This window comes from Dromiciops gliroides, chromosome 2, assembly GCF_019393635.1.
Source record: "Dromiciops gliroides isolate mDroGli1 chromosome 2, mDroGli1.pri, whole genome shotgun sequence".
Taxonomy (NCBI): domain Eukaryota; kingdom Metazoa; phylum Chordata; class Mammalia; order Microbiotheria; family Microbiotheriidae; genus Dromiciops; species Dromiciops gliroides.
The window spans coordinates 201,372,685-201,399,095 of NC_057862.1; the positions used below are offsets into that span (position 1 = coordinate 201,372,685).

General features: G+C 37.0%; 1 pseudogene; it reads left to right on the plus strand.

The window, feature by feature from the left end:
• The first annotated feature begins 15,698 nt into the window (after positions 1–15,698).
• On the plus strand, positions 15,699–15,798 carry LOC122745035 (annotated as a pseudogene).
• Positions 15,799–26,411: the final 10,613 nt, after the last annotated feature.

Genomic DNA, 26,411 nt, shown 5'->3' on the forward strand with positions numbered 1-26,411 from the left:
GATCTTGGGGATAGAAAGACAAAATTAAAAACAATTTCTGTCCTTAGATAACTTATATTAAAGCAAGGGGACATAATATATAAGCAGATGGATATAGATATAATAATTTGAAGAGAAGACATTGATAATGTCAATAATTAAGGGGACCAGAAAATGTTTTCTATTGGGAATAACAAACTATCTAAAACTTGAAAGGAGCTAAACATTTTAAGAAGGAGAGGTGAGAAGGAACAGCATTATAGGAATGGGGAGCAGCCTATACAGAGGTTCAGAAGTAGGAAATGGAATACTGAATTTGAGGAACAGCAAATAGATTGTGAAACTAAATAATAGTTTGAAGTCATAGTGTGCATGATCCATCAATGCCAGAGTTAGTTTTCAGTCCAGGTCCCAGAAGACTCTCTTCTTACCAGTGATGAAAAGGAGAAAAACCAGGAAACCCAGATACAATGCTTTCTTTCCACTGTGGGCCCTTTTGTTAGTCATTTCAACTATACACTCTCCTCTACTCTGGAACTCTTAGTTGTTATTGTTGAGTCATATTAGTTGTATCCCATTTTGTGACCCTATTTCAGGTTTGCATGGCAAAGATACTGGAGTGGTTTGCCATTTCCTTCTCTAGATCATTTCACAGATGAGGAAATTGAGGCAAATAGGGTTAAGTGACTTGGCCAGGGTCACACAGCTAGTAAGTGTCTGAGGCCAGATTTGAACTCAGGTCTTCCTGATTCCAGTCCTGGTGATCTATCCACTGTACCACCTAGCTGTCCCCCTGGAACTCTTAACCCCTTTTCTTATTGGGGCTCATCTCTTTCCAAATCTCAGTCTTGGACTATTCTCACAATCTCATTCCTCTGTTCCAATCCATAAACTGCAGAAGAGAGCTGGAGAAAATCTCAACAACTTTGTGGACTGGATATATTATAAATCATGTTATCCATCTTCCAGTGGGCCCTCACGGTGACTAGACAGTTCATTTATGCCACACTGATGGATTCCAAACCTTCTTTTACTTTCTCAAATCTCCCTTCTCTCCTCTCACCTGAATGGTGTCCATTCAGAAAGACAAGTCAACAAACATTTATCGAGAATTTACTTTGTCTCAAGTACTAAGTTAAAGGATGGGAATGCAAATACAAGTGGAAAGACAGTCTCTGCCCTTAGGGAGTTTACAGTCTAATGAAGGAAGACAACACATAAAAAGAAGCTGAAGAGGAGGGGGGACAAGAAGAAGAAAGTACCTGGGTGCTGAGATATGGAAGAGAAAGTTGAGAGAGTCTGGAATGGAGCTCAGAGAGAAATGTCCTGAGTACTTTCCTTAAAATGAAGGTTCTAGAAGGAACCAGCCAATGAGAGGAGCAGACCACAGAGGCATGAATTTCTTTTTTGTTTTGGACAGCTATGTGGCACAGAGGATAGAGTCAATAAGAATGAATGTCAATAAGACTGAATTAAAATCTAGCCTTACATACTTACTAACTGTGTGACCCTGGGCAAGTCACTTAACCTTTGCCTGCCTCAGTTTCTTCAACTGTAAAATGAGGAGAGCGATAGCGTCTCCAACCCATCATTGTTCTGAAGATCAAATGGGATAATAATTGTAAAGCATTTAGTACAGTTCCTGGCACATAGTAGGTGCCCTATAAATATTATTAATTATTAATTCATCTCAAATCCAAATCTCCTCCACCCTTTCCACTAATCTTTAATAAAGAGGAGGACCTTCTCACCAAGGCCAATATATCTGCATGTCCCCTTTATCCTATTCTTTCTCATCTTCTCCAGTAGATTGCAACCTCAATTATCTGCTCCTCTCTCTTTCATTCTCTCTCTCTCTCCCCTTTCCTCCCTCTTCCTCTCTCTCTTTCACAAATCTTCCATTTCTTGTATATCTGCTGTTTACTTACCTCCTGCCTTTAAGCAAACCCAAGTATCTCCCATGCTTACAAAAATCTTAACTACACCCTCAAGCCCCCATCTTAAATATCTCCTTCTTTACCCAGCTAGACCTCTTGAAAAAGTTGCCTCTATTCGCTATTTCTATTTCTGTCAGTTCTCCTTCACCACTTTGCAATCTAGCTTTCAAATGTATCACTCAACTGTTAACATCTCTCCCTGTTACCAGTCATCTTTTAATGACCAGAGCTAAATCTGATGGTCCTTTCTTAGTCCTCATCTTTCTTGGCCTCTGCTGGATTTGATCCTGTTGATCACCTTCTCCACAAGGACACTTTCTACTCTGGGGTTTTGGAACACTGATCTTTCTTGGTTTTCCTCCTACCTGTCTGACCATATCATCACCTTTGCTGGCTCACCGACAATATCACACACTTTTCTTCTCTCTCTTGGCAACTCCAACAGCTTCTTCTAGTCATTAAACTATATGAATGACTCATGGCTATATATATCCAATCCTAGTTTCTTCCTTGAAGTTCAATTCTACACTGCAGTTAGATAATTAGGAATTTCAGATGAGGTCCCAGAAATATCCTAAACACAGCATGTACAAAATTGAACTTATTACCACCCCTCCTTACTCTCCACCCAATCTTTACCTCTTCTATACATCTTTATTTATGTCAAATGCACTCCAACTCTTCCAGTTTCCCAGATTCATAACATCAGCATTATTCTTCACCCTCCCTCACCCCATATATCCAATTGTTTGCAAAAACTTCACAGTTCCACTCCCATAACATTTCTTGGAGCCCACCCCTTCTCTCTACTTACATAGGTACCACTTTGGTTTAAGCTATTGTCATCTCTTACCTGGGTTGTAACAATCTTGTGATTTTTCTCCATGCCTTAAGATACCAGTTCAACCTATACCATTACCAAAATGAATTTTAAGTGCATCTCTGTCCCTGCCACTGCCAGCTACTCAATTGACTCCAATGACTCCCTATTCCCTCTAGGATAAAATATAAGCTTCTTCATTTAACTTTTAAAGCTTTTCACCGGGGCAGCTAGGTAGCGCAGTGGATAAAGCACCAGCCCAGGATTCAGGAGGACTTGAGTTCAAATCCAGCCTCAGACACTTGACACTTACTAGCTGTGTGACCCTGGGCAAGTCACTTAACCCTAATTGCCAAAAATAATAAATCTTTTCACAACATATCCCCACTCTGTCTTCCATCCTCATTGGAAATGATCCCTCCTTGTTACCCTGTACTACCAAGCTAAATAGACAGGCCTTCTTTCTCTTCCTCACTCCTGACTCTCCATTTCTGTCTCTGGGCCTTTGTTTTTTTACTGTCCATTCCTCGATTCTGGAATGTACCCCAGACTCACCTCCTGCCTTGTAGAATTCATCTCTCTTCAAGAGGCAGCCCTTTTACATGAATAAAGATTTTTCTCAACCCCCACCCTCCAAATGTTGGTGCCCTCTCATCCAAACCATCTTGTATTTAACTACTTTAGATTTATTTTTATTTATTCTATATAAGTATTATAGATGTATATATGTGTTTGTATATGTATGCATATACACACATGCACTCACATATATTTTCTTGCTGTCTTCCCTATTAGAACATAAAGTCTGGAGCAGCTAGGTGGTGCAGTGGATAGAGTACTGGCCCTGGAGTCAGGACGACCTGAGTTCAAATCTGGCCTCAGACACTTAACACTTACTAGCTGTGTGACCCTAGGAAAGTCACTTAACCCCAATTGCCTCACCAAAAAAAAAAAAAAAGAACATAAAGTCCTTGTGAGTAGGGACTCTCTCATGCCTTATACTTACATCTCCAGTACCTAGCATAGAATATTACACTAGTAGGTACTTAATAAATGCTTATTTATTGGATGGATTGAAGTGGAAAGAGGCCCACATATAACATTACAACAGAAATATGATGGAATAGGCTTCTGGATGCTATGAGGATAACATTTAGTAGCTACTTTCATACGGATCCTGGAATAAGTTTAACCATTCCCCTAGTCATTGGACATATTGAGTGGTTTTATTATTTTTTTTCTTGGGGGCAATGATGCTAGTTGGACAGGCCCATTGAAGAAAAACATCACTATTTGTCTCTTTTCTGTTTACTGAGCTGGGCTGTGGTGCCCTGGAAGGAATGAAAAAGAGATGGTCCTCTTTCAACTTGACAGGAATTCAGACACTCAGAAAAATAGCACATGAAAAGTATAGGAAAAATCCAAGTGCATCAATACAATGGTGGGAGAAGAGAATTGGAATGGTAATGTAAGGGGATGAAGAGGTTATGGCGGCATGGCCCCTTCTCCAGTGGTGAGAGAAATTGCTAATATAGGGGCAAAAGAAAAAAATTCTATCTTGGACAAAGCATTGTCCCCAGGAGTAAAGGAAGTCTTTAAGCAATGTCATATAGACCCTTTGTGAAGAAATCAAGTAAAGATATGGATGACAGTCTCTCAGGATGAATCCGTCTATAACAACTTAAGTATGTAATGGGGACAAGTGGGAAGATAAGAGCACATGTTTGGGATGTAGGTAGTATTGTTTTATTTATTTATTTATTTTTTATTGAGGCAATTGGGGTTAAGTGACTTGCCCAGGGTCACACAGCTGGTAAGTGTTAAGTGTCTGAGGCCAGAGTTGAACTCAGGTCCTCCTGACTCCAGGGCCGGTGCTCTATCCACTGTGCCACCGAGCTGCCCCGGCAGTATTGTTTATGGAAAGGGACCACAGTGATAAGATCACAGATCCATTGAAGTATTGAAGGAAAATCAAGTGAAAGATTTGGATTAATCATAACCAGACTCTTTTAAAAAAGGCTGCACATGCTCTTAGGAGATTCCACTAGCCAATCTAGACCTTAGAATGTATAACAGAAATTCTTTTCACATAAGATTATGTGAACAGCACAAACCAGCAGAGGTTTGGATATGGGATAAGATGAATTGGGGAAAATTCCTTATTTATCCATTATTAATTTTCAGTTCTGAAGTAATTTAAAAGAACTGCGAGATGCTCAGTGGGAAGCACAGGTGACCTGGAAGTAATCATATGCCATTGTTATTGTTCAAGTAATTTTTTAGTTGCTATACCTGCAAAGCTTTTGGAGTCAGCAGGAGCATCCTGGATTGCATTACCCACATCCCTCCACCCTTTCTCTGGTTTCTCTTTTGAAGTGGTTGGGCGGGATGCCTATACCTGGAAGCTGATAAGACACACAAAGCCGGGTGCTCTCATGGGTTTCCAAGAAAAGCAGCAAAGAATGCAGTATGTGTTGAGATGCAAGAGCTTCTGGCTGGCTGGCAGAGTTTCTGAAGGGCCAACATGCACTCATTTCTAGCTGTGGATCATCCTCTCCCATCCCCCTCCCCTAAGCTGTTTCTCAGCTCAGGATTTGCAAAAACTGACACATTTTTGAGGAAAGCCCAGGGTTTCTTTAAATACTGAGATTACAATTTTGAAACATTCCATTTAGCATGGAAAATGACCCATTTGGTAGAGTATATAGGAAAGGTAATCATCAGAAAGGGCAAACAGAAAGTTTTTAGACATGTTGAAGGAAAGACCTTGTTCATCTTCTATATTGTGTTCTATTGGAAGAAGCCTATATTTCTGGTGGGACAATTCTAGAATATAAATGCCACTTCTCAAAAGACATCATTTTTACCACTTGATCAGAGAAGAAAACAGAATATCTGAGCAGATTTAATCTTCAGAACAATTATTTTTAAATTTTCTTTGTCACAACTTAGTAACCATCAATCAACCAGTTAAAAAGCATTCAATGTTCTTGTTAATAATGCCATTAATAATTTTTTAACAGATCTTTTCTCTCAGTCAATAGCATCCTTAAGGTACACCCCTTTAGGTACATGGCATAATAACCTAAGTGCTTTTCAAAAAGGTTGAGCCACTGAGGAACCATAATTGAGGCCAGGCAGAGCTCAAACCAGAAGCGCCTGATACAGGGCTATGGAAGTTTTTCTAGTTTCTGTTTCACAAAGAACATGCATGGAAAATCCTATTGCCCTTATTTGAATGAAGTTTTGCTTTGGTCTCATTTCTCAGAGAGTTCCTTGTTTTGTGGTTTGGGAATGAGGAGCGTGAAGCATCTATTAGTAGGAAAATCTTTTCTCCTTATAAGATTTCAAACAGATTTTCAACAACAAAGTATAAACACTGTGCATTGTTCATCAGACTCCCAGGCTCACTTGGTAGTATCCTGCTATTTTTTGGTGCAGTCATCATGGGTAAACTGAAGCATTAGTCTCTTAAACCCTTCTCATCCCCCAAACCTCCTATTAAGCTCAGTTACCTAAATTTAGATTAATGAAGGTGTAGAGAAATATCCTTATACATATCAACTTTCCAGGAACTTTTTTTTTCTATTTCCCCCCCAACCCCACCCCGCCATTATGCTCCCTCTAGTTCAGTCATTAAACATTCCTCGTCTTTCAGTTCCTCGGTGGGCACATCCTCTCTTTGCTGGATGCGATCCCCTCACAATAATTGGCTCTGTCTTCACTTATTTTAAGTGGCAAATTGCCCTTTATTGTATCTCATCTCAACTCTCCCCTTTCCATTTGTTTCCATGGCACCTATACCCTTCTTGTCCCTCTTGGTTAGTTTATCTAATTGCCTAAATTCACAGACCCCCATAGATTGAGTCGAAAGAGACTTTCAGTGAATTGTCCAGTCAGTTTATTTTGACAGCTGAGGAAACTGAGACTGAGAGGAGATGAAATGACTTGGGCAAGGTCACACAGCTGGAGGGGCATTTAGCTGGTAATCAAAACCTCAGTTTCCTAACACCAAACCCCACACTCGACCAAGCTGTGCTACAACAAAACTCTTAGGAGACATTCCTTACTTCTTTCTCGTACTTGTTGAAAATACTTTCCTTTGTTTAGTAACGGCGAAAAATTTATTCTTAAGAAAACATCAGGTGAGGGAGTGAGCCCTTTGCTCTTTTTTAGTGTCTAGGCCCTGCTCAGGTACAACCATACCCAAAGCCAAGAGAACAGTGAAGCTCATTTATAAGTCCTTGTTCTGAGCGCATAACTTAGCCATGGCACAAATGGTCTCTCTGAAAGAAGCAGCCAACTCCTCACAAAGATAGAATAGCATTTCTTGGCTTCCTACCCAGTAAAATTATCTATTTTCAAAACAGACCTTAAAAAAATGAAAGAAAACAAAAGGGACAGTGTGTATTTATGTAACTTTTTTGTCGGGTAATAGAAAGCCCTTTTTCTCTGGCTACTGCCTGGGTACAGACTGTGTTCCCAAGATAGAAGCTGTTTGGAAAAGCAGTGAGTTCTCTTGGGATTTCCCTTTGTGAATTACTCAAGCCCATCTCTGTTGTTGGACAGTTGGTTGTGTCAAGGAAGACTTCTACGTTATGACCTGAAAGTTCTTAGGAAAGACTAGTGGGAGGCTGTGAAAGTTAAGCTCTCTTGTCCCCTGGAGCATAGCTGTTCCCAGGGAACAAGGCATGGAAGACTGGAAAAGCAGGGGGTGATTCGGCAGGGCAGCCATAAAGTTGGTAGGTGGGAGAGTGAATAATGCAAAATAGTTAGAACAGAGTACAATGATTTGGGAACTTTGGACTTGATCTGATTTAGCTCTTTGGATATTATGGTTCACTTAAGTGATAACAAGAGACTTAATTTCTTTGCTGGGAGGCTTATAGGAGGCTGAAATGAAGTCAAGAGTTGATTTATTATTCCTCAGTTATGAAGGAGAATAAAATGAGGGAAGTTCAGGTGATCTGGTTATCACATGTAATAACACACTGTACCTGAATAGTCTCTGTGCTCTGCTAGAGCTTTCTGAATTTGGAGCTGGCCATTGTTCTTGGCTTATCATGGCTTTAATTTCTTTTCATCCAATGTCTTTTCTCTATGCTTGCTGTATTCTCTGGCTAGAGAAATTCTGCTCTGATGAGCTATTGCCCTCCTTCCTATATTTCTAACCCATCTATCTTGGATCACATCATCAGTCTGGTAGCCCATTTATTCCAAGCAGCTCCTCACTTTTCCTACTCCATTGTTCCCTGATCTGTCAAACTCTAGCCAACGTCCACCAAGGTTACTAGTAGTTTATAGATAAGCCATGAAACGAACATTTCTAAAGTCCACTTTTAAATGTTTCATAATTTTTGGTCCATGGATAGCTGATTATTGTATAATAAGTCCTATGCTATGTAGATATAATTCTAAGGCCTTAAGAAACATTATTGACAAAATTGAAATTTTAAAGGAGCCCTAGCTGTGAATAGAAGAAATTAAAGCTAGTTTCAAAACTAGAGAAAGAGGATAGAGATGATGAGTGAAAACATCAGTTATAGATAATCCAAAAACTCTTGCAAAAGGGCAATAGCCAATGCAGCCAAATGAAGAAGAAAAGATAAAGATGAGGAAAAAATCCTTGTATCAAACATCTGTAACAAAAGTCATGTTGGAGTTCCCTAGGTCAACTGAAGACTTGAAGGATGGGGGAGATGTGGGAATATTTTTAGGTAACAAGGAAGGAACCAATGAATATAGAAAGGCCAAAGATTTTATATATAGAGGGAATAGTAGAGGGAGCAAGTTTCCAAAGGAGATAATGGAATTGAAGGAACAAATAGAAAGATTGGTCTTGGAAAGAAGATTGAAACCTCTTTGTTTAAGATTTGAGCAAAAGAAGGGGGTGAAAAGATTGATGCTTAGGGGATTTGAGGTTTAAAAATAAGAGAAGAGGGAGCTCATCATGGTTTCTACTTTCTTAATTCAATATGAGCTAAGATTCTCTGCTGAAGGAGAGCGGAGAGAGCATGGGTATTAAGACAGAATCCAAATGGAAGCATAGGAGGTTATGGTTTGAGAAAAGAATGTCAGAGTTTCAACAATTGGGGGTGAAAGTGAGAAGAAAAGTGTGATCATTCCTGAATGTCCTTCCTAGCACGGTAGTGAAGGAAAAGTTCATTGAGTTGAGGAGGCTGATATTTGTGTTGTTTCCTACCAATGAGTATTGCAGCATTTTCTGTATAACTTTTTGACTCTACCTTGGGTTATCTGGGTACCCATCTTACTTCTCCCAACTTAATTGTATACTCCAGGGAGAGGAAAAGAAGTCACTTTCATATTCTCACAGGAGAACAGTAGGCAGTCAATAAATTTTAGAGGGAGGAGTGAATGAATCGTCTTCAACTTTTTGGCAAGGTACTCTCCTTATCTGACCTTTCTCCTAAAATAAGAAATCCAATCAATAAAATCCTTGCCAGAATGAATGGGGAAAAGGTCTTTTATTTGTTGAGATGCCAAAATCAGGAATTTTTACACTTGGGACACACACCACAAACTGCACCCAAGGTAAATAGCATAAAAACCATACTTTAAGACTCTACTCTTATGGGGACAGGGACAGAGACATTTGTGAATCATGAGGTTTCTGCTGGGCAGATTGCTTACAGGAAAGAAGATGTGGGCCCTCTGGTTAGCTTCCTATTTTAAAAATATTATTGCTGATAACTAGGTTCTAAGGTGATTTATTTCCTCACACCATTATCCTTTCAGGCTCCCAAGTTCGTAACCTTAGTATTATCCTTGACTATCTGTTCTCTCTCCTGCTACATATCCAGTTAGTTACCAGGTCTTTCTGTTTCTACTTGTACATTTCTTGTGTACAACCCCCTCTTTCCACACTCTTCATTTAGACCTTCATCGCCTCTAGACTGAAGGTAGTTAGGTTGTACAGGAGATTGAGCCCTAGAATTGGAGTCGGGAAGCTTTGAATTCTGCCAGTTGGGTGATAATGGACAATGCACTTTACCTCTCATTCTCAGTTTCCTTATCTGTACAATGGAGATAATATAGCTCCTGCCTCAGGGAGATGTTATAATGATCAAATGAGATAACACAGGTAAAGCTACTTGCAAATCTTAAAGTGCATATATAATTATTATTCCAGGGGATAGCAAGTGAAAATTCCCAGAGATGGGAGATGGTGTGTCTAGTATGGGAAATAGCAAGGAGGCCAGTGTCACCGGATCACAGAGTATTGGGGGAGGAGGGGTGTAAGATGTAAGAAGACTGGAAAAGTAAGAAAGAGGCAGGTTATAGAGTTTGCATTCTATCATATATGTTCACTGAGTTGCCTACCCAACTGCATGTTATAATCTAGTCAAAATGCTTTTTTTCTTATTCAGTGATACAAGATATATTTGGAAAATCTAAAATTCTCTCATTTCTTTTATTATAATGTTATTTTTTTTCCTCTCTTCTAGAATGTCCTTTACTTCTATGCATTTGCCATCTATTGTTTTCTCTCTTGTTTCTATGGTGAGGCCTGCCATTGCAGATTCTGGTTTATTTTTGCTGTACAGACATAAGTTCTACTCTCATAATTCTCATTTCTCTTTTTTAAAATTAAATTTTTATTTTTTTTTGCAGGGCAATGAGGGTTAAGTGACTTGCCCAGGGTCACACAGCTAGTATAATTTCTCTTTTGAACCACTCAAAAACAGCATGTTGTAGTTCTGTGTTCTCCTTAGAGTCCACAGAGTCCTAAGTCTCATAAGCCTTAGATCATTTTCTTTTATTTTTCAATATTCGTTTATAGATGCCTAAACTCTTACTGGAACTGGAGGCCATATTTCCTTCTATTGTTACCATTTTTCCTTTTGATCTATTTGTTTATGTTCAAGGTCTTTGATTTTTCTTCCTAAAATCTTTGGTAATTTAAGTCTCCCTCACTTTATTTTCCCCTTCTGCTCACTTTTTGAAACTCTCCCTTCTTATTGTGGTTTCCTGAGGAGAAAACCCTCCAGCCTCTTCCCAAGTGACTTTTGGGTAGTCAGATTCTGTGCTTTTTCCCTCAGGCTTAGTGGGAGTGCTGTATAGCCCCACCCAGCCACCCACACACAGCGTCCTGTCCTGATTCCTGACCTTCTCCTCTGTTCTTTAGTTCTTTGGCCTGGCACTAGCAGTTTGGAGCTTTGCAGCACTGGTGCTATGAGGTTATGGCATTGGCAGGCTTTTGCTCCTGAGCCACTGAAGCAGCTTGGCTGGCTCTTATTGTTGCAACCTGGAGCCAGGGTCTCCACAGCACTGCAAAGAGGGTGGGCAGGGATGGGATGAGGGGGGTGAGTTTGGTTATAAGTTGGTGTCACGTCCTTGGGTCTGCTACTGTAGCCTCATTGACAATAGTATGAGAGGTAAGAGAGAGCTGCTGAAGGAACTCAGAATCAGTGAGCTTATGTGACCCAGAAGATCTTCCCACTTCTCTAATGCTGATATGCCACAGAAATCTCCAAGGTTCCTAAGAGAAAGTAACATTTTTTTAAAAAAATAAGGAAACCAGGGCAGCTAGGTGGCACAGTGGATAAAGCACTGGTCCTGGATTCAGGAGGACCTGAGTTCAAATTTGACCTCAGAGACTTGACACTTACTAACTGTGTGACACTGGACAAGTCACTTAACCCCCATTGCCCTGCAAAAAAAAAAATTTAAGGAAACCTAAATTTGACTTTTTAAGAGCAGCCCAATTTAAATAATGTGTATTTAACTTAACAGTAAGTCTTAGAACACAAAATACATGGGATTTGGGTATAAAATTGGCTGTCCTATTTTCTGAATAACCAGGGCTTTGGGTAGAATCAGTCTATATCCACCATGGTTAATAGTGTCCTTCTCTCTGCTATGAGGCTAGAAGATTTTATTTGTGTGTGTATATACATATATGTACACATATACATTTGTGTGTATGCATATAGTTTTATATAATTATGTACATTCAAAACTATATATGATTCTGAATAACTAATTTTTTTCAGTTGCATATGTGAGTTTCACATTTCTGCATACCTACTTTGGAATACTTCTAAATTTTTCAGAACCAGGCTAGGTCATTAAGTAAATTCCCATTCAATATTTAGTATTTTAAATGACATTTATTAAGTGCTACTCTGTGCTAGGCAAGGTCCTGGAAGTATAAATCAATTAATTACTTAGTATTTATTAAGTATTTTCTATGTCCTAGACACTGTACTTAGCACTGGTGATACAAAATGGAAAAAAGTAGTCCTCAAACTCAGAGTTGATAATCCATAAGGGTAGACAACATACACACATAATTATCTAAGAATATAGAAATAAATACAATAATTCAGTAAGTATTTATTAAGCGCCTACTATGCACCAGGCTTGGTGCTAGGAACTGAGGATAGAAGTACAAAGAATGAAAGAGCCATTACTTGATAGGAGCTTCCAAGCTAATTTTGAGGTGGACAACACCTCATGTAGAAAGTGATGCTTGAGGGGAAGCTAGGTGGTGCAGTGGATAAAGCACCAGCCCTGGATTCAGGAGGACCTGAGTTCAAATCCGACCTCAGACACTTGACACTTAGTAGCTGTGTGACCCTAGGCAAGTCACTTAACCCTCATTGTCCCGAAAAAGAAAAAAGTAATACTTGAGTAGAGTTTGGAAAGAAACTGGATCTTTTTTCCACTTAATAATAGTATTTTATTTTTCCCCATTAACATGTAAAGATGGTTTTCAACAATCATTTTAATAAGATTTTGAGTTCCAAATTTTTCTCCCTTTCTCCCTGCTCTCCCCCTACCCAAGGAGAGCAAACCATCTGACATAGGTTATATATGTACAATTACATTAAAAATATTTACACATTAGTCATATTGTGAAAGAAAAATCAGAACAAAGGGAAAAACTCAAAAAAGAAAAAACAACAACACAAAAAGTAAAAATAGAATGGTTCAATCTGCATTCAGATCCCACAGTTCTTTTTCTGGATGTGGAGAGCATTTTCCATCGTGAGTCCTTTGGAATTGTCTTGGATCATGATATTGCTGAGAAGAGCTAAGTCTATCACAGCTGATCAACACAGAGTGTTGCTGAAGAAACTAGATTATCTAAGAAACAGAGATAAGATGGGAGCAAATTCCATGGATTGGGACAGCCTGTGCAGAAATATAGGGAAGGGAATTGGAGTGTTATGTGTGGAGAGCAGCAAGGAGGCCAGTTTGACTGGACCCTAAGGTATATAAAGGAGAATAAGGTATAATGGGTCTGGAGAGCAAAAAGCTGAAACACTCCCCACCCTCAAGGTTCTTAAAATCTACTGGGGGAAAACAATATGTGTATAGATAAATGAAAAAAAATATATAATGTATTTGGTGTTGGGGAAGGAATACTGACAAGTAGGGGGAAATCACAAAAGGACTCTTGTAGGAGATGGTATTTGAACTTATTTTTGAAAGGAGCGAGGCATTCCGAAAAAATCTCTATAAAGATTCAGAGGTAAGAGATTGAAATTTATATTTGGGGAACAGTAAGTAGGCTGATTTGACTGAAATTTCAAGTATACAAAGTAGGGTAATATCAAATCAACCTGGAAAAAGAAATCAGACTCCTTTTTTTGTGAAGTGCTTCAAATGCCCAAGGAGCTTGTATTTTACCCTAGAAAAAATAGAGAGTAATGGAAGCTTCTTGAGCAGGGGGATGAAATGATTAAACCTGCTTTGTAGTAATATTAATTTGGCAGTTATGTGAGGGCTGTCTTTGATATGGGAGAGCCTAGATGCGGGGGACATCAATTAGGAGGCTAATACAATTGTCCTCATGTGATATTCTGAGGGTCTGAACTAGAGTGGTAGCTGTGTGGGCAAAGAAAAGAGGGGATGAATGGGAGGGATATACAGAAATGCATCAATCACACCTATTAGATGAGACTTGAAGATCTGAGGTTAGGAAGAAAAAGAGCAGTGACGTAGAAATGTTTTAATTTGCCCAGAGAACTGTTTCTCATGAACCTTATTCCTTGTATCAAGGCTCAAATAACTGCCTAAGTCAATTGGGTTTGGGGATAGAAGCAAAACTTTAGTGACCTCAGTTCCAGGTCAACTGTTTTAATTATTTGTGTTTTGTTTCGTAGTCCTGCTGAGAATGATTTGGTCCAGTTATGTTGTTGACAAAAAAATAAAAAAGCATTTCAAAGTCAGTTTCAGCCACATGATGTACTCCTACTCCTGACCTCCTGCATTAGGCGCCCAGCTTCAGGCTTCATTCTGTGCCCTGTCTCATGCCCCATTGGGATCTGACGGTGTTGCATTTCACTGTATTTCTTGGCTTTGTGAATTTGCTCAGTTCTCATTTTAGCCTTGCTCTTTCACTTTTGGAGATTGATAGGTCACAGGGAAGAGGAAGGTTATCAGAGTGTCCCCAGGATCTTACAGGTAGAGATAACTAGAGAATGTTAGCTTTAGAGATCATTCTGCCCAACCCTATCATTTTATAGGAGAAAAACCAAAGGACAGAGGTTAAGTGATTCTTGCCTAAGGTCATAAACTACTAAACAAGTGGTGGATCTTGAATCAGAATCCATGTCTTCTGGACTCTAGATCTAGTGAAAGTTAGACTGAATCACAGAATCAGAGAATTTTAGATTTGGAAGGGACCTCATCAGACATCAAGTGAAAACCATATCCTTAAGGAATCCCTGGTATAATCTCCTGGACAAGGAGATCTCCCGATCATCCACTCTTTGTTTGGAAAACTCTAGTGAGGAGGAGCCCACCACTTCCCAAGGTAGCCCATTCCAGTTTTGAATGGGTCTGATTGTTAAAAAGTTTTTTCCTGACATCAAGCCTAAACTTTCCTCTTTGCAAATTTAACTTTAAGGCTTACACAGATTCAGAATTTCTGGGAAGAGAGAGTAGTTTGTGTTTTAAAAAAAATTGATCTAATAAAATAGTTTGCTGAGTTTTAAAATAGTATATATCTTGTTAATCCTTTAGACATCTCTGACTTTAGTTAACATCCTGCATACAAAAGCTACTTTTAATTTTTTTTAGATTAAAATTTGTTTTGTTATTCTGAACTTGATAAACAACAGCAAATACAAACATTTCCATATTCAAAGGAGAACAGAAAAAGAGGACAGCACATGAAACTGTGAGTCTCCATTGTGTACTGATTGTTTTTTAAAGTACATAATAAATCTATCATGTTAATTTCAAAGCTATCCTGCTAGTCTTTCTCTTCCTATTCTTCCTGAACTTGTCTTTGTATTTTTAAAACCCTTCTTTCTTCTTCTCCCCTGTAATCAATAAGTATAGTAGATAGTGGGCTGAGGATGATAACAATCTGTGTGTTTCAGAGGGGTGGGTGGTGGTGGTGTGTGTAATGTGGAGACAAAGACATAGGCATAATCTGAAGTGTTACTACATAATAACACAAGGGTAGGTTCTTTGCTCTTCCATCACCTATTCTTTGGAGAGTCCACCGTTATTGTTAAGCCTTTCTGATGGAAGATCAAAAGACTGCTCATTCTTTTCAGCTGTGCCTTAGCCTGGTGAGTCAACCCACTACTGCCATTTCCCAGTCATACTGACTATAACTTCTTCAGGGTGTTCTTAAAGCCTTCCTCCTGCTCCCCCTGGTTATGATTATCCCCCTTTAGCTGACTCTGCAGAGATCAATTAGGGCATCTGTTGGTATCCATTCTCCATATGGGTCTAGCTCAGCAGCATCATGCAGTAATAACCCACGTTTCTACAGGGCAAAGTGACCTCTTTACGACAATTTTGTAAGAAAAGTAGTATAAGCATCATCATCCCCATTTTAGAGATGAAAAAAACTGAACTAAGGATCAGAGTATTAAGTAGTCCCTGAGTGACTCTGGGTCAGTAATCACTGGAGAGTACTTAAGAGGGTCAGTATTTGGAGCTAACTCTTCTGACTTAAAATCTAGCTTTCCTCCCACTTGTTTTGTCAATATGCATGTTAAAATTGGAGCAATACAGAGATAATCATGGATCCTGCATGATGATAATATGCCATTACATGAAGAGTTCTATTTTTTCCACACACAAAATTGCAAACAATACAAACATCAGCCTCTTCTAAGAATATACCACTAATTGAGTCTTATAAGTTCAGTAAGCATCTTTCATGCCAATGCTCATGACAAAGTTCCCTCTCTGCCCAGGTTTAAGAGGTTGTCTGAAAAGTTTCTCTCATTGAGCACTGCCTTCAAGTGAACATGAGCCTCAATTATGGGGGAATGCAGGAACCTGTTCCAGCTGCAATCCAAGAGTAGATTGAAGACTGTGACTTTTGATGGATTTCTTACAGTTTTTAGTTTAAAGACATTTCTAATTTGTTTGCCACATAATTTGATGGATAATTTATTATATAAACTACTGTTAAAGTTGTTTATAATATTTTTCCATTGTGGTCTATCCTATCAGAGGCTTATCAATTACTTGAGAACAGAGACAAATTGTTTACTATGATGTACTATACAAGTGCTTATCTTATTATTGAAAAATAACTTACTCAAAACAACTCAGTCACAAAATGGAGGCTTAAAACAAGTTGGAGGTTTTTTTGTTGTTGTTAAGTTGTTTCAGCTGTGTCTGACTCTCTAAAACCCCATCTGGGGTTTTCTTGGAAAAGATACTGGAGTGGTTTGCCATTTCCTTCTTCAGCTCTTATAGATGAGGAAACTGAGACAAGCAGGGTTAAGTGACTTTCCCAGGGTCACTCAGTGTCTGAGGCTGGATTTGAACTCAGGTTCTCCTGACTCCAGGGCTAGTACTCTATCCACTGTGCCACCTGGCTGCAGTACAATTATTAAGATAATAAGACATTCTCACTGTACTCCCTCCAAGTTCTCCCTTTCCTTTAAAAACAAATAAACATTTTAATTTAAATTTTTTGAGTTCCAAATCCTGTTCCCCCTTCCCTGCCTCCCCTCTCCCCTGAGGAAGTAAGCAATAAGATATAGGTTATACATGTGTAATTATGTAAAACATTACCATATCGGTCATTTTGTATAAGAAAACTCAAATAAAAGAAAAAATAAAAGAAAGAAAATGAAAAATAGCATGCTTCAGTCTCTGTTCAATCAATATCAGTTCTTTCTTTGGAGGTGGATAGTATGTTTCATCAATAGTCCTTTGGGATTGTCTTGGATCATTGTATTGTTGAGAATAGTTGTCATTCACAGTTCTTTATCAAACAATATTGCTGTCTCTGCACAATGTTCTCTTGCTTCTGCTCACTTCACTATATATCAGTTCATGTAAGTCTTTCCAGGTTTTTCTGAAATCATCCTGCTTGTTATTTCTTATAGCACAATAGTATTCCATTTCAATCATGTACTGCAGTTTGTTTAGCCATTCTCCAATTGATGGATATTCCTTCGCTATCCAATTCTTAGCCACCACAAAAAGAGCTGCTATAAATATTTTTGTACAAATAGGTCTTTTTCTCTTTTGGGGGATGTCTTTGGGATATAAAGCTAGTAGTGGTATTGCTAGATCAAAGGGTATGCACAGTTCTATAGCCCTTTGGGCATAGTTCCAAATTGCTCTCTAGGATGGTTGGATCAGTTCACAACTTCACCAACAATGGATTAGTGTCCCAGTTTTCCTACATCCCCTCCATTTACCTTTTATTTTTTATATTTGCCACTCTGATAGGCATAAGATAGTACCTCAGAGTTGTTTTAATTTTCATTTCTCTGATCAATAGTGCTTTAAAGCATTTTTTTCATATGACCGTGGATAGCTTTAATTTCTTCATTCGAAAACTGCCTGTTCATATCCCTTGACCATTTATCAATTGGGGAATGACTTGTATTTTTATAAATTTAACTCAGTTCTCTATATATTTAAGAAATGAGGCCTTTATCAGTGATATTTGTTGCAAAAACTCTTTCCCAATTTTCTGCTTTCCTTAAAATTTTGGTTACATTGGTTTTGTTTGTGCAAAAGCTTTTTCATTTTATATAATCAAAATTATCTATTTTGCAATTTGTAATCCTCCCTATATCTTCTTTGTTTTTAGATTCTTCTCCTGTCCATAAATCTGACACATAAACTATTCTGTGCTCTCTTAATTTGCTTCTGGTATCACCCTTTATGTGTAAATCATGTACCCATTTTGATATTATATTAGTATATGGTCTGAGATGTTGGTTTATACCTAGTTTCTGCTGTTCTCCAGTTTTCCTGGCAGTTTTTGTCAAATAATGAGATTTTGTGCTAAAACCTTGGATCTTTGGGTTTGTCATATAATAGATTACTATGGCCATTTACTACAGTGTAATTCATACCTTTTCTTTTCCACTGATCCAAAACTCTATTTCCTAGCCAGTACCAGATTGTTTTGATAATTACCATTTTATAATACAGTTTGAGATCTGGTAAAGCTAAACCACCCTCTTTCATATTTTTTTCCATTGATGTCCTTGAGCTTTTGTCCTTCCAGATAAATTGTGTTATTATTTTTTTCTAGATCTATAAAATAATTTTTGATATTTTGTTTGGTATTGTGTTAAATAAATAAATTTAGGTAGGATTGTCTTTTTATTGTTTTTCATACTTTATTTTCTTTTCCTTTTTTTAATAATAAGCATTTTTATTTATTGTTTTGGGTTCCAATTTTAATCCTTGTTTCCCTCCCTCCCCTTCCCCCTCTCTGAGGTGGCAAACAATCAGATGTTGGTTATACTTGTATAATTATGCAGAAATGACCATATTTGTCATTTTGTACAAGGAAACAAATAAAAGAAAAAAATGAAAGAAAGTGAAAAATAGCATGCTTCAGTCTGTTCCATCAATATCAGTTCTATATTTGGAGGTGGATAGTGTGTTTCATCAATAGTCCTTTGGAATTGTCTTGGATCATTGTATTGTTGAGAATAGTCAAGTCATTCACAGTTCTTCATCAAACAGTCTCTCTGCACAATGTTCTCTTGGTTCTGCTCACTTCACAATATATCATTTTATACATGTGTTTTCCAGGCCTTTCTGAAGTCATCCTGCTTGTCATTTCTTATAGCACAATAGTATTCCATCACCATCATATACCACAGTTTGTTTAGCCATTCCCCAAGGATTGTCATTTTTATTACATTGGTTCAGCCTACCCATGAATAATTAATATTTTCCCAATGGTTTAGTTCTGACTTTGTGTGAGAAGTGTTTTATGGTTCTGTTCATATCGTTTCTGGGTTTGTATTGGCAGGTAGACTCCCAAGTATTTCATATTGTCTACAGTTATTTTAAATGGAATTTCTCTTTCTATCTGTTGCTGCTGAACTTTGTTGGTAATATACAAATGCTGATAATTTATGTGAGTTTATTTTGTATCCTGCAACTTTGCTAAAGTTGTTAATAATTTCAAGTAGTTTTTTAATTGATTCTCTAGGATTTTCTAAGTATAACATCATATCGTCCAGAAAGAGTGATAGCTTTGTTTCCTCATTGCCTATTCTAATTCCTTTAATTTCTTTTTCTTCTCTTATTGCTATAGCTAACATTTCTAGTACAACATTAAATAATAGAGGCAATAATGGGCATCTTTGCTTTACTCCTGATTGTACTGGGAAGGCTTCTAGCTTATCCCCATTATAGATAATGCTTGCTGATGTTTTAGAAAAAATATTACTTATCATTTTAAGGTAAACTCCAATAATTCCTTGCTCTCTAGTGTTATTAATAGAAATGGGTACTATATTTTGTCAAAGGCTTTTTCTGCATCTATTGAGATTATCGTATGATTTCTGTTGGTTTTGTTATTGATATGGTCAATTATGCTGATAGTTTTCCTAATATTGAACCAGCCCTACACCCCTGGATTCAGGAGGATCTGAGTTCAAATCTGATCTCAGTCACTTAACACTTACTAACTATGTGACCTTGGACAAGTCACTTAACCCCCATTTCCCTGCCCCCCCCCCCGAAAAAGACTACTGCCTTTTTTTCCAATTCCATTTTCTTTGATCTTGCAAATATTGTTTACAGGATCTAAGTAATCCTATCTGCCTGTTCATTCAGAACCAAAGTATGTATGTGGGTCAAATGACTTGAATTCATCAAAGCAGACTAGGTGCTGTATTACCATCTCCTTACCTATCTTTGTTATCTCTAGTACAAAGGTCATTTTTCTTTGCCTTCTTTTTGTAATCACTTTTTCTATCCATCCCCACCAAAGGTTCTATTCTTTCCTTGGTTTGTCTTTTTTCCTCTAATATTGCTTTTTAACAATCCATTTTATTCTTCTTAGCTTCCTTCAACAACCTCAAATGATTCTGAGTTTTTTGGGGGTTTTTTTGGTTTTTTTTGGTGAGGCAGTTGGGGTTAAGTGACTTGCCCAGGGTCATACAGCTAGTAAGTGTCAAGTGTCTGAGGCCCTGATTCTGAGTTTTAGTATCCTTGACACTATATTTTGAGGACTATGCCACATTTTTCTGTTTGTCCTGTTACCTGACCTTGCTTTCATCTTCTGTACATTTCTGTTAAAAATCTGAATTGGTTAATGAGTTCCCTGAGTATCCACACCAATCTTTTTAGAAACATCCTATTTTTCCTCCTTACTGATTTTGTTTCCCTTTCTGTATTCAAAATTTCACTTTTGGATGCCTTCCCCTACTTACTTTTCCTCTGAACCCTTACAAATCAAGTTTCCCCAAATTGAAGATCTATATCAGACAATGCTTGGATGTCTTCTCTATCACAAACTGTAGGAGAGAGAGGTCACTTCTGCCTGGAGCAAACCCCATTAATGGTCAACGAAAACTGACAGCACTTTCTGTAGAAACAACTGGGATGGACTGGGATTGAATTGCTGACCAGACAGTCTCTGAAACCCTGGGATGCAGCTTCATTATCTTCAAATGGAGGGGAGGAGAGGATTTGGGAAATTCAATTTTTCTGCCTTCCCAACTCATATTCATTTGCTAAGTCATCAGGATAAAGCAGTTCCTGGATGGGAGTTTTCAGGGCTTTGGATAATGTCTTTGGTCTGTTCAGTTATAAATTTTCCAGCTGTCTGGAAACATATTGTGATTCTATTTTCCATGCCTGCTGTAGCCTTAAGCATGGCTCTGAATAATAAATCACATACAAATGGATATCTTACATAAATGGTTCCTTCTACCTTTGATGAGGAATGGGTCAGTTCTATCGTGACATAAATTTCTGAGGTTGTACTTTTGTGTTTTTTTTTTTCTGTTAGAGATGTAATATTAACATTCCCCTGAGTGAAGGTGGAGGGGAAGAGGGGAGAGACAGATGGGAGCTCTTCCACTGATAATCATAAACAGAATTTCTAATTTCAAGGGCTTGTTATTCCCCAAAAGGGAGAAACTACAGTATTTGTCCTCTCATTATTCAAGTAACCAACCTCATGTGTTAACAACTAGGTAGAAATTGATAATCCCTTGAGGCAGCAAGGAGTTTGTTCATTTTCTAGGTGCAGTACTTCACAAAGAAGGGGTATCAGATTATGATTTATTAAATTTTCACAGGCATCACGTTGCAATGTAATATCACATATTCTGAGGGTTTTTTCTTGCAGTTCATAATTGTGTGACCCAGTAACAAATTAACATGAAGGAGCAGTTCAAGTTGTTATTACAGTCTAATCATAAATCAGTGAGAATATTTTCAAGGTCAGTTTAAATAGAGACTAATTAGAACTAAAACAACATGCAAACACAGTATCTAGTTTAGGAAGTTTGTGCCCTAAGGTTTGCATGCATTATGATTGGAACTCTGAATGCATTTTCCCATAGACACAATGTTATTCATGGCCATCAATTTCTCTGGACAGTACACAAAAATACCCCATTTAACCCATAACATAGTTCAACTTTCAACACTCTTGAGCCTAAGTGCTTTGATGGGTCAGTGATTTTAACAATATAAAACACAGAATCCATCAATGCTTATTTATCATGTACATTTTGTCTATGTCCTCACATAAATCCTCAGTGAAAGTTTCATGCAATGTATTAGAGGACATTGTCTAAATCTTGCCATCCCATAGGTATTAATGGAGCACTGAGTTATCTGTTCCCTTTGCTACAAATCTGTTCCACTTCCTTTTCTGGTCTTGGTCTCTTTGATAATTTATTTTTTATTGCTTCTGGTGCACAATTCTGAGTTGGTGATAACCTATAACGTATAAATGTCCACCATATATCTTTCCATTGCCCTTTTGATGATCCACAACTTTAATTCTTCTGAGACTGTGATAGTTCATGAGTCATAACCATTTGGCATCTCCTGAAGAATACTTAAGGGGTAAAAAATTTTGGACCTTTGTTTCAGGAAGTACAATATCACTAAAAGCACTGTATCCTTTCCCAAATGCAACCCAGCATGTTCTATTTGTGTTATTTAGCCCAGTTCACTTCAGTATCTGTCCAAGATATTGATAGATTAGTTCTCTGGGCTGTCCAACCAAATGCAAATCAGAGATTTTTAAAGATAGATTTTTATTGCTCTATTTTGTTTTTACATCACCTAGAAATACTCCTGTATCTCTCTCCTCCCCTTAATAAAGAGATGAAGAGGAGGAAAAATCACCCAAACTGATCAATACATCAAAAAAATCTGATGCTATGAAGCATTATTTCTTATTCGCATACCTTCACCTCTACAAAGTAGTTGGAGGGAAGTGTCTTCTCATATCTTGTTCTTTATAATTTTTCCACTTTCGGTTCTGATTAGTTTGTTTTTTTTCTTTCAACTTATAGTCCTTGTGTATATTGTTTTCCTGATTCTGCTCATTCTATTTTGCATCAGTTCATGTATTTCCATGCTTTTTTTATATTTATCATGTTCTGTCATGTAATTCTAAATTGTTCTTCAGAATTGTTGGACCAGTTTTCAACTCCACCAACAATGTAATTTTTCCACATCCCCTCCAACATTTATGTTTTTTCTTTTCTGTCATGTTAGCCAATTTGTGAGGTGTGAAATGGTGCCTCACAGTTGTTTTAATTTGTATTTTCCTAAATCAATAATGATTTAGAGCATTTTTTCATGTAGTTATGGTTAGCTTTGAGTTCATCTAAAAACTGTTGATTCATATCCTTTGCTTATTTATCAGTTGGGAAATGACTCACATTTTTATAAATTTGGCTCAGTTCTCTATATATTTGAGAAATGAGCCCTTCATCAAAGAAACTTGCTGTAAAAATTTCCCCTCAGTTTCCTGCTTTCCTTCTAATCTTGGATGCATTGGTTTTGTATGTACAAACCCTTTTAAATTTAATGTAATCAACATTATCAATTTTAGTTCCCCTGATTCTCTTTAATCTCATTTGGTCATAAATTCTTACCTTTTTTCACTAATCTGACAGGTAAAATTTTCCATACTCCCCTAATTTGCTTACAATGTTACCTTTTATGTCTAAACCATGAACCCATTTTGACCTTATCTTGGTATTTAGTGTGAAATGTTGATTTATACTTAGTTTCTGCCAATATGGTTTCCAGTTTTTCCAGCCATTTTTGTCAAATAAAAATTCTTGTCCCCAAAGCTTGGATCTTTGGGTTTATCAAACACTAGATTACTATTGTGTTTTGGTTTACCTAATCTATTCCTCTGATCACCTACTTTATTTCTTAGCCAGTACCATATGGTTTTCATGGTTACCACTTTTGAAATCTGGTACTCCTAAGTTGCCTTCCTTTACATTTTTTTCCATTAATTCCTTTGATATTCTTGACTTTTTGTTCTCCTAGAAGAATTTCATTATTATTTTTCCAGCTCGATAAAATAATATTTTGGTACTTTAATGTGGCACTGAATAAGTAAATTAATTTAGGCATAATTGTAATTTTTATTATATTGTATTGATCTATCCATGAACAATTACTATTGCTTCTATTGTTTAGATCTATCTTTTTTGTGTGTGAAAAGTGTTTTGTAATTGTTCATATAGTTCCTGGATTTGTCCTGACAGGTTGACTGTCAAGTATTTTATATTACCTGGAGATTTTAAAAATGGAATTTCTCTTTCTATCTCTTCCTGATGGACTTTGTTGCTAACATGTAGAAATGCTGATGATTTGTGTGAGTTTCTTTTAAATCCTGAAACTTTGTTAAAGTGGTTGTTTCAACTAGTTTTTTATTTGAGTCTCTAGAATTCTCAAAGTATACCATCATACTACAGTATCTCCAAAGAGTGATAGTTTTTTCCAATTCCTTTTTCTTGTTTTATTGCCATAGCTAGCATTTTAGTACAATATTGAATAATAGAGATGATAATGGAAATCATTGCTTTACCCCGAATCTTATTTAGTTTACCCCCATTACAAATAATCCTTGCTGATGGTTTTAGATAAATACTATTCATCATTTTAAGGAAAACTCCACTTATTCTTATGCTTTCTAGTGTTTTAATAGGAATGAGCATTGCATTTTGTCAAAAGCTTTTTATGTATCTAGTGAGATAATAATATAATTTCTGTTGTTTTTATTATTGATATGATCAATTATTCTGATAGTTTTCCGAATATTGAACCAGCCCTTTATTCCAGGTATAAATCCAACCTGGTATGTGATCTCTATGATATATTGCTGTAATCTCCTTGCTAGTATTTTATTTAAACTTTTTTTTTTGCATTAGTATTCATTAGGGAAATTGGTCTATAGTTTTCTTCCTCTGCTTTTACTTTTCTTGGTTTAAATATCAGAGACATGTTTGTGTCAGAAAAGGAATTTGACAGGACTCATTCTTTGCCTATTTTTCTAGATAATTTGTATAGTATTGGAATCCATTGTTCTTTAAAAATTTGGTAGAATTCACTTGGGAATCCATCTGGTCCTGGGAACTCTTTTCTTAGGGAGCTCATTGGTGGCTTGTTCAATTTCTTTTTTCAAGATAGGGTTACTTAAGTATTCCATTTCCTCTTCTGTTAATATGGGCAATTTATGGTTTTTTTTTTGTAAATATTAATATATTTTACTTTGTCAGATTTGTTGGCATATAATTGCTTTAATTTCATATTCATTGGTGGTGCGTTCAGCCTTTTCATTTTTGATACTAGTGATTTGGTTTTCTTCTTTTAAAAAAATCAACCAACAGTTTTTCTATTTTCTTGTTGTTTTTTTCTTTCATAAAACCAGCTCTTAGATTTACTTATTAGTTGATGGGTTATTTTTATTAGTTGATTAGTTTTTTTAGCTCTCAGTTTTATTAATCTCTCCTTTGATTTTCAGGATGTCCATTTTGATATTTAATTGGGAATTTTAAAATTGGTTATTTTTCTATTTTAAAAATTGCATGCCCAATTAATTTACCAGCTCTTTCTCTATTTCAGTGATGTAAGCATTTCCCCCTAAGTGCTGCTTTGGCAACATCCCTTAATTTTGGAATGTTATCTCATTGTTGTCATTCTCTTTAATGAAATTATTGTTTCTATAATTTGTTTTTTTAACTTACTCATTCTTTAGGATTATTTAGTTTCCAATTAATTGTTTATCTATGTTTTCATGATCCTTTATTGCATTTTTATTGTATTATGTCTGAAAAGGATGCATTTAATATTTCTGCTCTTCAGCATTAATTTGTGAGGTTTTTATATTCTAATATATGGTCAGTTTTTGTCAATATGCCATGTACAACTGAGAAAAGTTTTCTCCAGAGGTCTTTCATATCTAAGTTTTCTAAAATTCTATTCATCTCCTTAATTTCTTATTTATTTTATGGTTAGGTTTATCTAGTTTTGAGTGGTGCAAGTTGAGGTACACCACTGGTATAGTTTTATTTTTGTTTTTGTTTTTTTGCAGGGCTATTGGGGTTAAGTGACTTGCCCAGGGTCACACAGCTACTAAGTGTTAAGTGTCAGGTTAGATTTAAATGCAGATCCTCCTGAATCAGGGCCGGTGCTCTATCCACTGCGCCACCTAGCTACCCCCACTGGTATAGTTTTGCTGTCTGTTTCATCCTATAACTCATTTAAACTTTAAGAATTTGCATGCTCTACCATCTGATGCCATTTATGTTTAGTATTGTTTGATTGTCTTTAGTACATTTTTAGCAAATTATGGTTTCTTTGATTATCACTTTTAATTAGGTCTATTTTTTTGCTTTTGCTTTGCCTGAAACTATGATTGCTACCCCTGCCTTTTTAATTCAGGTGAAGCATAATAGATTCTGCTCCAGCCCCTTACTTTTACTCTATGTTTCAGGTATGTTTCTTATAAACAACATATTATTGGATTCTGGTTTCTAATGAATTCTACTATCTACTTCCATTTTATAGGTGAGTCCATCCCATTCACATTCATAGTTATGATCACTGTATATTTACCTCCCATCCTATTTCCCCCCCATTTCTCTCTCTCTCTCTCTCTCTCTCTCTCTCTCTCTCTCTCTCTCTCTCTCTCTCTCTCCTCCTCCTCTTTCTCTCTCCCCTGTCCCTTCTCAAAAGTCTTTTGCTTCTTACCACTGCCTCCCTTAATCCACCCTTTGTTCTATCACCCCTTCTTTCTTTTATTCCTTTCCCCTCCTACTTCTCTGTGGGCAAGATGGATATATACCCAATTGACTTTGTATGTTATTCCCTCTTTGAATCAATTCCGATGAGAGTAAGATTCAAGTATTGCCCACCACCCTCCCCATTTTTCCCTGCATACTGTAAAAGCTCTCCCTTGAACTCTTCTTTTA